We start from the raw sequence: 18,919 nt of genomic DNA on the forward strand, positions 1-18,919 counted from the left end.
ATGGAACATACTTTGTCTACTTTGGCACTGAGCAACTGACTTCTGTCCACTGTTTGGATTCTGGTGTGTGATGGTGAATTCAAGTCTCATCCACAGTAATAAATCGATGCACAAAATCAGTTTTATTCTTGTAAAAATGCTCCAAGTATTGTTCGGAGATTTTCATGTGAGTGCATTTTTCATATGCTGTGAGTGTAAGTGCAGCACCCATCTTACGCAGAGCTCTTTCATATGCAATTATTCATGAAAAATATATCCTACATGTTCTTTTGAAATGCCTATAGTCTCAGCAATTTCATGCACTTGGACTCGCCATTCATCCAATACCACATCATGCACTTGATCAATGATTTCTGGTATTGTTACACTTTTTGGACGCCCTTCACGTGGATCATCTTCAAGGCTGGTACGGCTACGTTTAAACTCGGAAGCCCATTTCTTAATTGTCGAAAATGAAGGAGAAGAGTGCCCATAAACTTTTATGAACTTCGAATGAATTTCTGTTTGCGTTAAACCTTCTTTTACAAAGAATTTTATAACCACATGATACTCACTTTTATCCATTTCAAAGGATACAGACAACACTTTTGCTTCAGACAGCTGTATAAAACAAACTACTTGATAGAATGATTTGCAATTTCACATGGATGCTTATGACAGATGTACCAACTTAGAAAAAAAAAATCTTGCCGATAGTGTTTGCCATCTATGGTCGAGGCCGAGAACTTTTCAGACCACCCTCGTATACTGTGAAAGGTAAATAAATGGATGGGTGCTAGGAAGGATCAGTAGAACTTTAAGGCTCCTTAATGATATTGAAAAAAAGAAAGTTGAAATACTTTGGACACATTGAAAAGATGGAAGGAGGACTTCTCACAACAGTAATGAAGGTCAAGTTTCTGGAAAAAGAGGAAGGGGTAGACGATCAATGAGATGGATGAATGGTGTGTCTGGAATGATTGAACTTCAGAGAGTTGAAGCCTCCAGAAAAGCATACAATAAGATCACTTAGTGTGATACATCGCTGAGCATCTGAGTGACCACATAGCATCTGTGGATGCCTACTGAACATATAGATGGATAAAAAAAAAACAATTCCACTGTGGAAGGTTCTTTTGATGTGCTCTCAGGTCACTTTTGACACTTTTATAAGGGTGTGCTGAAAGATTGTGATAATCACCATGAATTAATTGCAGTGGAGCCATGTGACTTGCACATTATTCTACATATTCCCCATGAAATGCAAAAAGTAATACGATAAGAGCACTGCACTTTTGGATGAACAGGTGAAAGAAAAATTGTAAAATTTCACTTAAGTCTAGTTAGAATGGTCATGAAGTAGATAGTGAAATTACTGATGGGTATGCTTTTAAATGCTGAGCTAGATTTAGTTGTTATATGGTTAGGAGATAGAGCTTATTCCAGTCATAAAAGAACTTGTAAATTTTGTTTTAAAAAAAAATAATAATTTATTTTTATGCTTAGTGGGCCACTGTAGGATATCTGTGTTAAAATTCAAATATCCCACAGTTTAAAAATGAATGAAAATCAAGAAGTTAGTAATAAGGCATTTTATATGAGCATATGCTGAAAAGTTATGATAATCACATGAAGTAATTGTGGTGCAACCACGTAACTTACACATTACTTTACATATTCTCCAAGAAATGTTATACACTTGTTACAATGCTGCATCGTCATTTGCAGTCCTCTAATAAAAGTCTTTCACTTGTTGCTCAAACCAGTCATCATCTGCAGATGTGACCTCATCATCTGTGATAAATTTTATTTCTTTCAAGTGTTTCTTTAAATTAGGAAATAGTCAGATAGTGCCAGGTCTGGCTAATAGGGTGGGTGAGGCAGATATGGAAAGCCCAAGTTGTGTATTGTGTGTTGGGTTTCATGAGCAGTGTGAGTGAGTGTGTTGTCCTGAAAAGCAATACTCTTCTGCTCAGTTTCCTGTGGCGTTTTTCCTACAGTACCCCATTCCTTCAGAGCTATTGAATAAACTGCAGGTGTAACAGTGTCACTTATTTTTTAGCTACTTGGTAAGGATTACACCATCCATATACCAAAAGACAATGGGTTCTTGCCATTGTCTTTTGGTATATGGATGACTTTCCTGCTGACTCTTAGGTTCAGAACTTTTGGCCCAAATCCTTTATTTATTCTTATGGCAAAAGCAGCTACAGGTTAATGTCCAGACCTGAAAGCCAATCCAGGGCCTCATCTGTCACCTCGTGGATGTCATGGAGACCACCATGAAATTGGCACCTTGGCAGTCATTCACAATAAGTGATCGTCTGGGCCACAGGGGGACAGTGACAATAAGGGTGGTCTGACAGTCCATTTATACAGTAGGTAGCCATATCTGCCCTGGTTAGTTCTGATCTTGTTGATAGATGACCAATTCTTTCTAGGAAGGGCAAAACCAGGCTGCAGAGTATGGGGATCTTCAACCAGGAAACCATTTGTTGGACCAGTGTTCTCTCCACATGTCAGGTGTTGATGCCTTACCAGGTGTTGATAAAATGTTGGTACCAACATCTGGTCCATGTATGAACCAGAAATGATTTCTTGATTTTAGATGAATACCAGGTGAATTTATGAGTCTGGTGCAGGGGCAGGAGCAGTTTGCTCATCATTTTATTAAATACTTCAATCGAGGCTTGTCTTCTTCGTATATATTTGGTGGAGCAATGTTTGATAGCACAGGCAGCCAGGGGAGAGAAGTGCTTCTCATTGGTGAGCTATAAGGGGCTCGCTCGAGCCCTTTATTAAATTTTTCTTAACTTTGTGAGCCCATTGTTCTTCTTGTTTACTTTTTTATTTTTTCAAAAGAAAAAACCCATTATTTTTTTTTAAATATATTAAGTGAAAAACTCATACGGTAACCTAACAAAGTGATTTTATTAACTAAAATATTATAGTTACTGTTACTACCATTTTACAAATAACAATTCAAAATATAAAGAAATAGGACTATAAAATAACACCCCTTGATTGGTACCATTGATTATCACTTGAAGTATAAAAGCAAAAGAGAAATATAACATACTTCAATATTGTGTTTAGATAATATTTATTTATTTATAGATTGTTTGTCATAAAAACTTCTATCGCAAACAAAAGAAATTTATTTTGTTTATAGAAAATGCAGACTATTTCATATGTGCGATTATAAAAGATTTTCTTATTATATTTTGATAGTTAAAAAATGTTTTTTTTTTTAACTATCAAAATCATCTGTGTTAATTTATCTAATTTGTGTTAATTTATCTAACTTGTGTTAGATAAATTAACACAAATGATTGTGTGCAAATATTTCATGTTTAGATCGAAATATTTGTTTAAAAATGATAGCCTTTATAGGTTGATTGTTCTCTGATACTTTTTGTTTTGATTGGCATTTGTTCACAAGCTGTATTAATAAATGTTTTTGTGTGAAATATGGCTTTTTTTGTTCGACGATGCGAGCCATTAGTTAAAATTTCCATAGCTCACCACTGGTGTTTCTCAGTGTCCCACTTATTGTGCTCATGGTAGAGTTTAGTTTGGTGTCTATAATGTTAAGTGTGTGCACTTCTTTCCCAGATAAGGGCACAGTATTCTGCTGCATGGAATGCAAGGGGGGTAGTGTAGACGACCTTAAGACATCAGCACCACAACCCCAGATTGTTCTAGCAAGCTGTGAGATATTATTTCTCATTTTAATTTTGTTGGACAGGTTGGTGATGTGCCTTTTATAGGTTAGGCTTCTGTCCAGGCTCACTCCAAGGTATTTCAGGTGAGGTTCATGTTCTACTATTTTGCCACAGAAAGAGAGGTTGAGGTGATGATTCACTTCTGCATTGTTTAGGTGGAATGCTATGGACACAGTTTTTGTTGGATTTGGCTTGGTACTACTGCTTGAAGTACACCTCCAGGATGTTCAGGTCTGTATTCAAGGTTGTTTCCAGGTTGGCAAAGGAGGTAGACTGGTGTGGATCATGAGATCATCAGTATATATATATATATATATATATATATATATATATATATATGTTTGCTTGAGCTGGTATGTCTTAAGTCAGACGTGGATGTTAAATAGTAAAGGGGATAACACAGAGCCCTGTGGAAGACCGTTGTGGAGGAATCTGGGCCTGCTCTTTTTTCCACCAATATGGATCCGGATCTTTCTGTTAGAGAAAATGGATTCAAAAAGCTAGAAAGTTGTTTTGCACCTTATGATATTGCTTAGCTTTAGGAGGCCCCTGATCCAGACTGTGTGATAAGCTGATGTTAGGTCAATAAAAGCGATGCCAGATTTAAGTTTCTTCTGGAAGCCTGCTTTAATCTGTGTTGGCAGGGCCCAGGACCTGGGCACAGCAACTTTTTCCCAACCTGAAGCCAACTTGTTCAATTGGGAGTGCTCTTTCGATGAGTGGTGAAATTCTTTCTCTCTTTAGGTCAGCATTCAAACATTTGGGGAACCACTTCGCTGAGAGCCTTCTGCATGTCCAGATGTTTATGGATAATGATCCCAAATTGTTCCTTGGATATCCAAGAGTCTTTGCAATGTTTTTGACTGGCATTTGTTTATCATCAAGGATCATGGCATGCACTGCATCGATGCTTTCAGGTGTGATAATGGTTGACATGTTGTCTATAATCTCTAGACATGCATGTTAGTAGTTATGATGGGAATAATTAATAAACAAAAAAGGCATATGAGGAAAAGGAAAAAGATTTGATTTGCAGAATATAAATAACCAGGTAAGAAACAGCGCCTGCATACATTGTTAACTTGATAAGTGATTATAGGAGGGGCATATCCATGAAATTAATAATTAATTATGGAGACAACTACCATGTTAGAATAATAACTAATATACCAAGATAATTACGAGATGTTTCAGCTTTTGTATTAAGTCATTATCTGTAATACACACAAATGTAAACAAAGAGACAAGCTACTTAAATTACTGTACATGTGATATGTGAAACATTTTCACGAAAACAAGCTAGAACTATGAAATCTTTAAAACCAAATCAAATTATTATTACTAACAAAGATAAAGGTATTGCAACTGTTGTTTTTATTAGTCAACTCACCTTCATCAAATGGATCGATTATTCTCTGACAAAGACACATCAACTTGTAAAATATAATCCAACTAACAGGATTGAAAAGAAAACTCTAAAGTTACTCATGTCTGTTATTGAATAGCTGTCAGACACTGTTAAAAAGCTGTTATCACACTATGCACACATTCCCAAGAATTAATGGTGTTCCTAAAATGCAAAATGTACTGCTTCAGCCAGTAGTTGACTGCACTGCATCAACAGTCCTATTTATTACGTAGCCAAGAAACTAGTGTCGACATTCCTCTTCTTATATATAAAAAAAAACATTTCAGAAGCAAAATTAAGAACAACATATTTGGCAAAGATGATTTATTAGTTGGTTTTGACATTTCAGCTCTTTTCATAAATGTCCCAGTTCTTCTTTTAAAGGACAGATTTCCATGATATTATGGTTCTCTGTCTGTGTACTACATTTTGGTTACTCCATGTGGCAAAATAATTTTTACCTCCAAAAAGGAGATATGGCCATTGGCCTGCTGCTCTCCCCTCCTATTGAACTTTATATGGAAGTTTTTGAGTAATGTGCTGTAGATTCCTCTTTAAAATTAGTGAGACTTTGCACACATCATAAGGTATAGTTGATATGATTGAGATTGGGTTTGGTATACGAGGTGTGGCTATTAAATAACGAGACTGGTTCCAAAAATGTGGTGTATTATTATAATTGTACAACTTGTTATTCCCCTTCAACAAACTCCCCTCCTCTATCTATACACCATTGGAAGCAGTGCTGCAAGTCATCAGGTGTTATATGCTTCAGTAGTGCTGCCATTTTCTCCTTTACCTCGTCTGCTGACTGAAAATGGGTGCACTTCAGTTTTCAACTTTGGAAACATGTAAAAGTCGAATGGAGCCAAGTCTGGTGAGTAAGGCAGATGGTCCAACACTGGGATCTTCTTATCAGCCAAATACTGCTTTATAGTGGGCTGGAGTGTTGTCCTGATGGAGAATCCAAGCATTGTTCTTCCACAGATCAGGTTTCTTCTTCCTCACTCTCAGCTTGGCCAGAACCTCAAGGTAATGATGTTTGTTAACTGTCTGACCCTCTCGTTGCAGACAACTTTATTAATTTTCGCAACGTTTTGTTTGGTTCCTGCCTTGACAGGGCAACCCGGTCGTTTGTCATCTTCAGTGTTTTCTCGACCTTCAGCAAAGCGCTTATGCCATTCAAACATTCATGCACTTGACATTACATTATCACCATACCCCTCCTACAACAGTTTCAAACACTCTGTCAGCAATTTCTGCAATTTCACAAGGAATTTGAGATTAATGCACTACTCAAGTTTAACATTAGACATTATTCTGGCAAAGTGACTTCACACAATAACACCTGATGACTTGCAGCACTGCTTCCAGCAATGGAAAATTCGTATGCAACAGCGTATAGATAGAGGAGGGGAGTATGTTGAAGGGGATAACAATTAAGTTGTACAATTGTAATAATAAACCACATTTTTGCAACCAGTCTCATTATTTAATAGCTACACCTCGTATATTCAGGGAGGATGAAGTAGACAGGATGGGAAATGAGATACTGCTGATACTGCAGATGAATTGTAGCCAACAAGAGTAGAAGTCAGTTGGACAGGTTACAGTTCTTTTGAGGTCATCCGGTGTAATATTGAAGCCAATAGGACAACATATAGACTTGGTTGCTGCTTTAGGCCAAGGGGCATTAGGGAGTGATTTGGAAGAGGAGGACATATCATATGGCAGGAAGGAAATACAATAGAAATAAGTATGAGCTGCAAAAAAAGAAAATATTGTGGAGGAAAATATATAAAGAGAAAGTTGACCAGAAAGCTCATGAACAGTTCAACGATTAGACAAGAAAGGTGACCAGTGGCAAGGAAGGCAAAATCAGATTATGTGAAGAAATTATCTGGAAGGCCAAAGAAAATCTCAGAGTTCTTTCATTATGTGACAAGCAGGAGGAAGAATGACCATAGAATGATAATTTAATGAGTACTGAAGGTAGAGAGGTGACAAAGGAAGCTGAAATAATTTACCTACTGCATGACCATTTTATTAGGATACTAGGGGGAAACCCCCCCCCCCCATGGGCCTACGGCACCCAACCCCTGTGTTCCAGGCTGGTAGGCCGGTTCCTTGAATTCTGATGACTGGAATTTTGAAGACTCAAAAGGGGGTTCTTCCCTCCCCTGGTGCCTACACTGTCCAACCCCCGAGTTCTGGACTGGTAGGCCAGTTCTCCTTGGATTTTGAAGACTTGACACTCAGGGTAGTCCCTGAGTACAAGAAGGTTCAAGGTAACTGATGATGCTTTGACCAGGCTGCTTAATTTAAATCTTTGCTCTGGAAAAGTCCCAAGGAAGTGGAAAGTGAACAAAATAATTTCTAAGCATAAAGGATCTAAGTCTGTGGTAGCACATTATGAATCAATCAGTATCCCAGAAGTGGTGGTAAAAGTACACAGAAAAGTTGGTCAAAAAAAAAAGAGAATTCAGGAATGGGGATAAGAATATGATACTCTATGTAGGGTAGCATGGCTTGATGAAGGATTGGTCGTGCCTTTATTAATTTACTAACTTTTTACAATAGTGATAGCTGAATTGGATGACAGGATTGGCTACACTAGATTTTATGAAGGCGTTTGACAGAATACTACATAAACTCTGTTATGCAAACTGAAACAAATGAGGATTGATATTAAATACAAGTGTTGCTGATGGATAGATAGATACCAAAAAGTAGTATAAGTTAACAGATTCAAGAACAAAGCAGATGACTGACTAGTAGTGTGCCACAAAGTTCTGTGCTTCGATCACTGCTGAGGTACATAAATGATATAGGAAACAATTTGAAAGGAGACATTCAGTTGTTTGCAGATGATGCAAAATTAGGTAACAGTTAATCACAGTGACATAGTGAGCTCTTAGGATGATTTAAACATGATGGCAGTATGGGCAAAATGTAATGAATGTCAATTTAATGTGAAAAGTGTAAAGTTATGCATTTTGGGATAAAAAGATTACAAGATGTGTTACCACATTGAGAGAACTTTACCCTGGGAAACTGATGAAGAAGCTAGGAATTGGGCATAGTTGTAGATAGAGTTGAAGTTTAGGGGGCATATTGCTAAGGTAGCCATGGTAGCTTACAGGATTACTTGATTATTAAAGAACACACCAAAGCAGAGGTAAGAGAGTTATCCTTCTTTATAAAGCCTTTATATGACCACATCTGGATTACTCACTCAGGTCTAATCACGTTCTTGGGGATGAGGATTGAAAGGCAACTGACCATGGTGGTGAGTGGTCTGTGATGGTCAATGAAGATAGATTGAGGACTTGTGGGTTGTTGCAAAAGTTGGTTGATAGATGAAAAAGAGAGGATATGATAGAATTATTTAAGTTACTTAGAAGATTTTATAGGATTAATACCACGGAAATATTTCAGCACTTTGCTAGAGGAGGTAGGACAGGAGGTCATCTCTCGAAAGTGGGTAAGAGTGTGATTAGCAAGGACTAGATTTTTCATTTGGGGAGTGGTGAATGAACAAAATGGGTTGTCAATCAGTTGAGAGTGCTTTGTCTGTTAATTAATGGATTCAAGGAATCCATTAATTATATAATATATATTGTGTGGATGGTTCTTCCACATTGAGTCTTTGGACTCCATGGAGATGCCCTTGCAATAATAATAAAATTCAGTTTGACTGAAATACACAGATAATAATATTGTTATTTGGAAGATTATTTTGAAAATCCCTATGGCTACTAACATCTCTAAGCAGCTTGTTCAGCCACCTGAACAACCAAACATGCATACAATTTACTATTCGGTATGCTTGAATATACTAGTCGCATCTTTCCTTGTACAGTCTATTTTCTCTAAGAATAGACTAAGCTCATACATACCAAGTAGTACATGTAAACTTTTACCATTCAGCACAAAAATTTAGTCAGCACAGAGCTATAATAATTAGGTCTAATGAGTGAGATGTTAAGCACGAATTGCAAATTATTAACTTCTTGCATAAGTGTGATGGCTATAGCAAAAATACCATCAATAAAATTCTTCACAAAAGTACATCTAAATATAAAAACAGTGTAGATTATAAAATACTATAATTTCATACTTGAAAGGGATATCAGAGAAAATAAACCAGAATACTACACAAATATGCCTATGATGCCATCTTTAAATCCCCTACAAAATTGAACTCCCACACCCCCGGTCCCATTCTAGGGTGAACCAAATCCAGTGCACATGTAATTTGCCATATATATATATATATCAAATTGATTGGAAAAGCTCCTGTTCCTTACATTGCCCAAAAACTTGGTTTGAATGAACATATATTTAAAGAAACTTGTGAAGTTCTATCATCTACTGTAATCTCAATAATGATGATTGCCTAAAATCTTTAAGATTATGGAGTACACAAGTTCTTGGAAGTTCTCCACCAGTTCCATACCTCACAATTCTAGGTAATAATTTTAGCATTTTATTTCAAATGCTGATTTGGCCACCACTAGTGCTGTTTTTGTTTAAATTAACTGTTAGTGATCTGTAGCCATATAGATAACAGGACTTTAGCTTTCATGTATAGTTTTTTCATTAGAAGCTGCTAATGGTTTTTTAAGGTTGAATTATTCAATCTTAAAAAACGTGATTTATTGGTTAAAGGTGATTTATTCAACCATTAAACATCACTGGCCGTGTAACACTGACATGCTATGTTATAATACACTTGTTACGTAACTTGTCTCTTATACATGTGTACTTCAGTAGACCTTAACTCGAAGGTTGAAACTCTAACATGTTAGTTGTCTCTCCGCATTATTTTTTTCATGACGAATGTTGATCTCTATGTGACTATGAAAGAAAGGATTGCACTCATAATGCTGATTATATGATTCATCTTGTCATGACACGAGTTGTGTGTGTGATGGTGCTAAGCGAGCATATTATCCTGTACAATTTGTTAGGCTTGTTATGTGTAATTTTTTTATGATTACCCCACATATGAAAAGACATAGAACCTATAACACCAGTGCCATGTGTGGTAGTGATTAAGGAGAAAAAGCCTATGGATATGTTTCTTAAAGACTTGAAGGTTCTATTTGGTAGGAAAAACAGTATGAGTGAGGTTGTTCCAAAGAACACGTGGGTGGAATGAAGGACGATGATGAGAAGTTTGTTCAATATATTTAGAGTTGGACAGTGTATGGGTGTTAGCCAGTGGCTTGGACAGTGTAAGGGCGTTGATATAACAGTGGGACTAGTTTAGTTCCTTATTGGCCATTACAATTTTTTTGAAGTCCTAATTAGGCCTCATTTATGTTGGAAAAATAGAGAAAACAAATATTAATTAGATCTTAAAATGACTGTCTCCTGGATTTTTGGTAAATTTATATAGCCATACTTGTTGAGGTTTGGAGCCTAATTAGGACTTTAGTTCCTTGTGTTGTCCGTTACAGTTTCTTCAGACTAGTCCCACTGTTATACCAAGTTGGTGTTGTTTCACTGTGACAAACTGTTTTTGTGCACTGAAGATGCTTGATATAATACCAGTGAAATATCAGCAAATAAGTTAATAAATATTATTTTCTTATCATTCTCTGTTGTCATCAATACTGTAAAAATAAATCGCATGGATGTGTCAATCAGCCCAACAAGAGAAAGCTGATCTTGAAAGAAGATTGGAACATTATCAAAAGTAAGAGGGGTGAAATAGGAACTTCCTTGAGGATAAGGCAGGCCTGAGTTTTGATGGCATTGAACTTTATTAAGTTATCTTTATCCACGTATTGAGGATGTTGAGGAGATCAGTGTTTGTCATTGCTTATAGAAAATCTTAAGGCATCGCTCATTTGAGTATTACAGGATTTCTTGAAGGAGGAAGAAGAACGAAGAGCATTATCATCAGCAAAGCTGTGAATATGATTCAAAGTCAGAGAGGGGGGAGGGGAGACTATTTATTATTTATTTTTTTGTATTTTTGACTTTCTTGTGCACAGTTGTTGATTCAGGAAACATAAAGAGCAGGGGCATGTAACTAGGATGAGGGACTTATGTACATAATTCGCACACAGGAGTTGCCAGACTCCAGTCAAAGTGTGGTCTCAGTCAGTGCCCCCCCCCCCCCCCCCCCCCCGCATGCTACCCACTCAGCCTCTCTTCAAGCACGACTTGGCAGAGTAAGTGGCATGAGGACTATTTGCCAGCTGATTGAGAAGCCTCCAACAAATGCATTACCATTGGGTTCAGTCCCATGCACTATCTGGTAGCCAGCCTGCAGAAAATTGTTTTACTACTGTATCTACAAATGGAGCAGAAACTAGCTCCCAAGTGAATAATAACTGTGTTTAGCATGCCCATTTTAATATATATATTTCACTTTTTTAAGAAGAATTTTCTTTAATTCAGTAATTGTTATGATCAGTGCACTTTTTTTTTTACATGGCAGTAAATCCTGGATATGCTTATATTTTGTTGGACATCACCAGATGCAGTCCTTTTCATGTAAAACATGATTTTGTTTTCCTGTAAAACATAGCTTCATTTTTATTCACAGATATCATTGAATTTTTAGTCACTACATTCTGTTCTTTTGCAAAGACTAATGAAAATGTTCCTGTATAGTAAAAAATATCTCCTTCTCCACAGACACCATGCTTACAGAGATGCAAGCAAAACAAAGTTTTTCTTGTATCATTAAATACAGTAATATAGACAATTAGAGGGTTGTATACTGTATTTGGTGACTAGAGATAACAAATGAAAATGACCTTGTATTGTGAAAGACATCTCCCTGCCCACAGGTACTATACTGTGTAGACACATGCAAAATGAAGAAGTTTAGTGTCCTGACAATCCATTGCAAATTTTCAGTTGTAGGAAATATGTGATCACACTTGTACATAATACACTCATTAGGTGCTGAAACCATGTGATTTACGTAAAGCAAAAAAAAAAAAAATTTCAAGTTATATACACACACAGGTAGTTCTCACTTTACTAATTTTTTGGATAGGAATTTTTATTTTAAATTGTACCTGGCAAAGGAAAGTAATGATCAGTTAGAACGAGCCTTGAAGACGCAAGTGTTATTCGTAGTTTTCTTCAATTACACCTGATTTTTTATTTTGTTTTCTTTTTAACTATAACCCTTTCACTGTGATTGCAACATTTAAAGCACATTATCTCAAAGAGACTTTTTAAATGTTAATAGAAGCAACTGATAAAGATGAAAAGTTTTCTATCAAAGTTTTGGAAGAGATTTCACGTTTTAGATGCAATTTGGGTAACACAGCGCATATGGCATAAAATTTGTTCCCAGTTTAATGATAATTTTGAAGGCTTTGAAGACCCAACAAAGATTGTGAATTCTGAAACTCAAGTGATCTTAGGTATGGCTAACCAGTTGCAAATAGAAGTTTCAGAAGGTGATGTGTTAATGAGCTGCTTTAATCTCACACTATGGAACTCTCACCTAATGATCTCCTTGAATTAGAGGAACAAGAAAGAAACGAAAAACACAAAGAAGATAACGAATATGAAGCTCCAACTCGGTTTTTCACTTTAAAAGGCCTAGAAGAAGCATTTAAACTTCTCACAAAAGCTCAAGCAATCTTTGAATCAGAAGATTCAGACTTTGAGCGATTTAATAAATTTTCCCGCGAAATGAATAATGCTTCTGCTTGCTATTGAACTATTTGAAATGAAAAGAAGTGAAAGTCAACGAAGCAGATGATACTCGAGTCCTTTTTTGAAAAAAAAAAAAAAAAATACACTGAAGCTCCCTAACATACCTTCTACTACCTCGACAGCTGCTGATTCACCAGGTGATATAGAAATGAGCTAATTTTTTTTTTTTCAGAGAATCTTTTTTAATTAAAAATTTTTCTTATGTTATTTTTTAAATATATCTTTGGGCAGTAAAGTCTTTTCTTATCACTTAATATTCATTTTATATTTTATATATTCCTTCCTACAAATGAACTCTCACTTAAAGCATTATTTCTAAGGCAAATAAACAGCTGATTTACGAACGATTGCCAGGAACCAATTAATTCGTAAAGGTGGGAACTACCTCTATACATTAGTGGCCAAAATTGTGGAAACTTTTTGGAAAAAGTGTATTTTTGAGGTTTGATGACTGATAACACCACTTTTTTTTGGTGTAATACCATTAAATTATATATCAATGGAATTTAATCAAGAATGTAATGCAATAAAGTTTGTTCAATTATCTGTATTCTATGAAAAGTTATAGCCAAATAACCAGAAAAAAAGAAGCACAACTTGCTTAGGTTGATATGAAGTAGCTTTCCTTCATTTGAATGTAGTCAGTGAGCATTAGTGTTTAGAGAGCCAATCAGGTGTCATCTTGTTTTGGCAATGAGCCAATAAGGTTACCAACCAACTTGATAGCAATCACATTTGTGTAATGTGATTGCTATCAAGTTGGTTGGGTTTTTTTTATGTTCTTTCATTTAGTGAGCTTGTAAAACATAATAAAATTAAAGAAATGGTGCAAAGAGTTGACTGGTCACCCAGAAAGCAATGTAAAATAGTACTATGAAGTGAACAAGGCTATAGTTGTGAAGAAATTAGAAGAAAAATTGGGTGGAAACTTAACCAACGGTGGCATTTCTAAATTTTTGAAGAGGTATAAGGAGACTCGGTCACTACAAAACCAGACTAGTAAAGGCAGGAAAAGGTGCCCAACAGCAAGCGATGATAGAAGAATTGAGAGACTGCTGTGCCTACGTGACAGAAGAAAATCATCTGGGTGTATACAAGATGAAATGGTGCAATACAATGTAAAGTTGAGTGCAAGGACTGTTCAATGCAGACTGCAGGAATTTGGTCTAAATGCTAGAATTCCACGAAAAAAGCCATTTTTATCTCTCAAACAAAGGTTGAAAAGATTAAACTGGGCTAAAACCCATGTTAACTGGACAGTGGAACAATGGGACAGTGATATTTGGAGTGATGAGACTAAAATTTCCCTGTTTGGTAGTGTTGGCATAAAATACGTATGGAGAAGATTTGCATCCTGATTGCATTACACCTACCATGAAACATCCATTTAGGGTTGTATGATGTCAAAAGGTGTGGCAGAATTTGCATGATTAAGGGGAATATAAATGCCCCAAAATACATAAATGAAATACTTGAGCCCAAACTGAAGCCTTCTGCATGTAATCTTTTCCGAGATAATGAAGCATTTATATTTCAACAGGATTCAGCTCCATGTCATGTTGCTGCTGTGTGCAAAAAAGTGGTTTCAAGATAATCATATTCCACTGCTGGAATGTTAACCCAATCAAAAATCTGTGGAGCTGACTAAAGAAACTTGTTAGTCAGAAGCAACCCACCAATAAAACCCAATTAATAGAAGCAATAATTCAATCTTGATTTCACATTATAACAGCTGCAGAACTAAAATACTTGGTTCACTCCATTGGAAGGTGTTGTAAGGCCGTAATTAACGCTAAAGGTTATCCAATGAAGTAAATACTGACATTGTGAGAATTTTTGTATCTCATTTTTTCTATGTGTTTCACTTTTCTTCTTTATTAGTGCTGTTCTAATAAAAAATCCTCCATAAAAGTTATTGCATTACATTCTTGATTAAATTATCTTTCCATTGATATATATAATTTTATGGTATTACTCAAAAAAAAAGTGGTGTTTTGAGCCATCGAACCTCAGAAATACACCTTTTCCAAAAGGTTTCCACAATTTTGGCCACTAGTGTATATATAACCCAAAATCAGTTAAATTACATTTTGGATTTTCTTTATCATTAACCACCTTACTGGCCATTATGGATCAAATACGCATCCTAATATGCTTCGTATCCATCATATATTTCAATGTATGGTATTACAATTTTAATATGCACTTCGCATCCATGATAAACTGGATGTGTGTATATATATATATGTCTTGGCGGGGTGCTTAAGGGTCAAAGCTGTATAACTGAGAGGAGACCTCCACATAGCCTTCAAAGGAATGCGGAGAACTGACTAGGGCTTCTGACCTAATGTCCAATCCTCACCTTCTCGTGGTGCACCCTGTTGGGTATCTACTTTGATACTGAACGAATGAGGATGGGCTGGCAATTTGGAATTTAGCTGGCCAAATTGTATTCTTATTGGTTAAACCAAAATAAAAAATGATGGTACAACATGACAAAATTTCATGCCGGCTGGGGCGCCGCCCGGTTAAACAAGGCCCCCGTTGTTTTCGCCAGGGAACCAGGGCAAACAGCGAAAAGTCAGCTACTGGAACAAATCTGAAAACAAACCCCAACTCAACATCACCAGAGTTAAAGATCGGTACTATCAACGTAAGAAGCCTGAATGGCAAAGAAATGGAGCTAGCTGAGGAATTAGATAAGTACCAGATCGACATAATAGGGGTGACTGAAACAAAAAAGACCAAAACTGGTGAGATCTTTCTGAGCAATAAATATAAAATGTTATATTCAGGCAATGACAATCAGGGAAAAGGAGTAGCCATAGTATTCAACACAAAATACGAGGCTAATCTTCTTGAATGGCAGTCAGTCTCAAGTTGCGTAATGTGGGCAAATATGAGAATGAGGAACTGGACAATGAGACATATTTGTGCCTATGGTCCCACAGAAGGTTCTACTAAGGTAGAAGTGGAGGAATTTTTTGAGGCTTTAGAAAAAGCAACTGACACAATGAAAAAGGAAAAGTTGGTCCTTGTTGGGGATCTAAATAGTAGAGTAGAAAATGATTGTGAGACATACAAAAATATTTTGGGAAAATTTGGAGAAAAGAGCAAAGCTAATAATAATGGCAAATATCTGTTGGATTTCTGCTCAGGACATGGACTGGTTATTACTAACACCATGTTCCAGCATAAAAATGTGCACAAATTCACATGGAGAGAAGAGACTAGGAATAAGAAGAGTTTCATTGACTATGTTATTGTTGATAGTGATGTTTTCTCCCGGGTGCAGGACACCAGAGTGTACAGAGGATTTGAAATTGGAAGTGATCACTATTTAGTCTTGAGCAGGATAAAATTGAATTTCATATTGAAAAGAATAACATGTAAGAAAGTTTTAAAGCGAATAAAAGTTGAGCAGCTCTCAGATGTGAACTGTAGACTAAAATACAGAAATATTATTGAAAAGAAAATGAAAGAGTTTGAGAACAGGAATCAAACCTTGGAGATTCAGTTGTAAACTCTGAAGGAAACATTGATTGATTCTGCCAGAGAGGCATGTGGTGAGGTTGTGTGCAAGGATAAAAAAATCAGAACTCCCTGGTGGACACAGGAAGTTAAAGAGGCAGTGAAGGAAAAGAAGAAAGCATATCAAAAGTTCCTGGCAAATAAGTCAGCTTTTACTCTTACAGAATACAGAGACAAATGTAAGAAAGCTAAACAGTGTGTAAAACTAGCTAAACAAAAGTCATGGGAGGACTTTGGCAAGAATATAGAAAATAAATAAATATCAAGAAGGTGGCAAAATATTCTTTGAGGTTGTTGAAGAAGCTTAGGAATGGAGGAAAGAGTGCTGTAAAAGGAATTAGAGATGATAAAGGTGAAATGAAAACAGGAGAAAAAGATATCCTTGAAAAATGAGTAATTACTTTGAAAAACTGCTAAATGAAACAAGCAGTGATGACAGCACAGTGATAAAAAAACACTGACCAGGCATGCAGTCAGGAATACATATCCATACTTGAAGTAGAAAAAGCCATCAAAGGCTTGAAATGTGGAAAGGCAGCAGGAGTAGATGATATTCGACCAGAAATGCTGAAGTATGGTGGTATAAGAGTCTTACAGTGGCTGCACTGCATAGTTCAGAAAGCCTGGACAGCGGGACGAATTCCCGATGATTGGAGTAGATCTCTCATAGTACCGATATATAAAAAGGGAAATGAAACTGAATGTGAGAATTACAGAGGTATTTCTCTACTGAGTGTTCCTGGCAAGATCTATGCAAGTATACTTGAGAAACGGTTGAGAAGAATTGTGGAAGAAAAGCTTGGTGAAGAACAAGCTGGATTCAGGCCAAATAGAAGCTGTCAGGATCAGATCTTCACTTTACGACAAATAGGCGAGAAAGCATGGGAATATAACAAAGATCTGTATTTAAGTTTTGTCGATTTGTAAAAGGCATATGACATGGTGCCAAGAGAGAAGCTATTCAATACGCTGCAGTTATATGGTGTCAATGGGGCATTATATCAAGCAATACTTAGTCTTTATTTGAGTTGTGAGTCAGCAGTTAGAATTGAAGGAAGTACAGGAAGATGGTTTAATGTTAAATCTGGTGTGAGACAAGGATGTACATTATCCCCTCTGTTATTCATTATCTATATGGATCATATTATGAAGGAATGTGGTATTAAACCTGATATCAAAATTGGAGATGTTAATGTCAGCTCTTTGCTTTATGCGGATGATGTTATACTTCTAAATAAATCCGCTACAAGTCTGCAAGATTCTCTGACTAAATTGAATAGCTGTTGTAATAGATATGGTATGAAGGTCAGCAATAAAAAGACAAAGACAATGAAAATAGGCAGAATCACTGAAAATGTCAACTGCGTTGTGAATGGAGAACCTGTGGAACAAGTAAAACATTTCAGCTACTTAGGCACAATTTTTACTGAAGATGGTAAACTAAATATAGAAATAGACAACAGAATCAGCAAAGCTGGTATCGTGGGAAGTCAATTGAATAAATTCATATGGAATAAGAAAGAAATTAGTCGGAACACTAAATTAGCTGTATACAAGACTGTGTTCAAACCAATTTTAACTTATGGATCTGAGAGCTGGGTCAGAAGTAAAACACTTGACCAAAGACTAGAGACCGCAGATATGAGAGTCCTGAGAAAGATTAGAGGTGTGAACAGATGGCATCAATGGCAATATCATATTAAAAATGAGGATATTAGGAAAGAACTTGACATTGTCAGCATCCAGGAATGCATTAGCAGAGCTAATCTCAGATGGTATGGTTACTTAAATAGAATGGGAGAGGAAAGATTAGCAAAACAAGTGTTCTCTGCCAGGTTGGCAGGAAAACGACCCAGAGGAAGACCAAGATATAGGTGGATTGATACGGTACAAAGTGCCTTAGACGATAGAAATATAAGATCTGATAATGTTGGAGTCTTGACAAGTAACAGACTGATTTGGAGGAAAATTGTAGATAAGAAGTTAGTAATGATGTAATTTTTTCATGTAGTACTGTCATATCCTGTACACCCCTTGAGGGTACATGGCAGGAATTTGATGATGATGATATGTCTTGGCCGGTAGCGTGGTTAATACAGTTCACAAATGCTAACTTTATAAATAAAAGTCTACTGAAAAAATTTAAACCGACAGCATGTCATATTATTAAAACCTATTAAAAAAACATTGAAAATATGCTTGTCAGACTCTGGATATATCGAACCAATCGAGTGAATTCTTCCCACCTGAAGCGCAACATATGCAAGACACAGCCCAGCATTAACATGTTAATCTAGTGTAATTAATAATATTTAAGCATCATTAGTTATTAAATAACTTGTTCCATGGTTGGCTGAGTGGGTAGCATCTTAGAACCTTGAAGGCTTCAGTTCGGATCTGTGGTACAGTGAATCCTATTATGGCATATTTGTGAATGCTTGAGTTGTATATGATTTTCTTTGACTTTAGTTTGACTAATGTCTTGCTTATTAGAGGCATGAGGTTGAAAGAATACCATTTTCGATCCCTAGAGCAGAATTTCTGCATCTAGAATTAGTCCATTCAGCATAATAATATGCAG

General features: G+C 36.3%; 1 protein-coding gene across 2 annotated transcripts in view; it reads left to right on the top strand.

Moving 5' to 3' along the window:
- Cul2 (cullin 2) overlaps positions 1-18,919 on the top strand; it is a 427,362-nt gene that overhangs the window by 155,729 nt on the left and 252,714 nt on the right. The window lies entirely within an intron of this gene.

This window comes from Typopeltis vanoorti, chromosome 13 (genome assembly GCF_054136105.1).
Source record: "Typopeltis vanoorti isolate ZY-2024b chromosome 13, IOZ_Tvanoo_1.0, whole genome shotgun sequence".
Classification (NCBI taxonomy): Eukaryota; Metazoa; Arthropoda; class Arachnida; order Uropygi; family Thelyphonidae; genus Typopeltis; species Typopeltis vanoorti.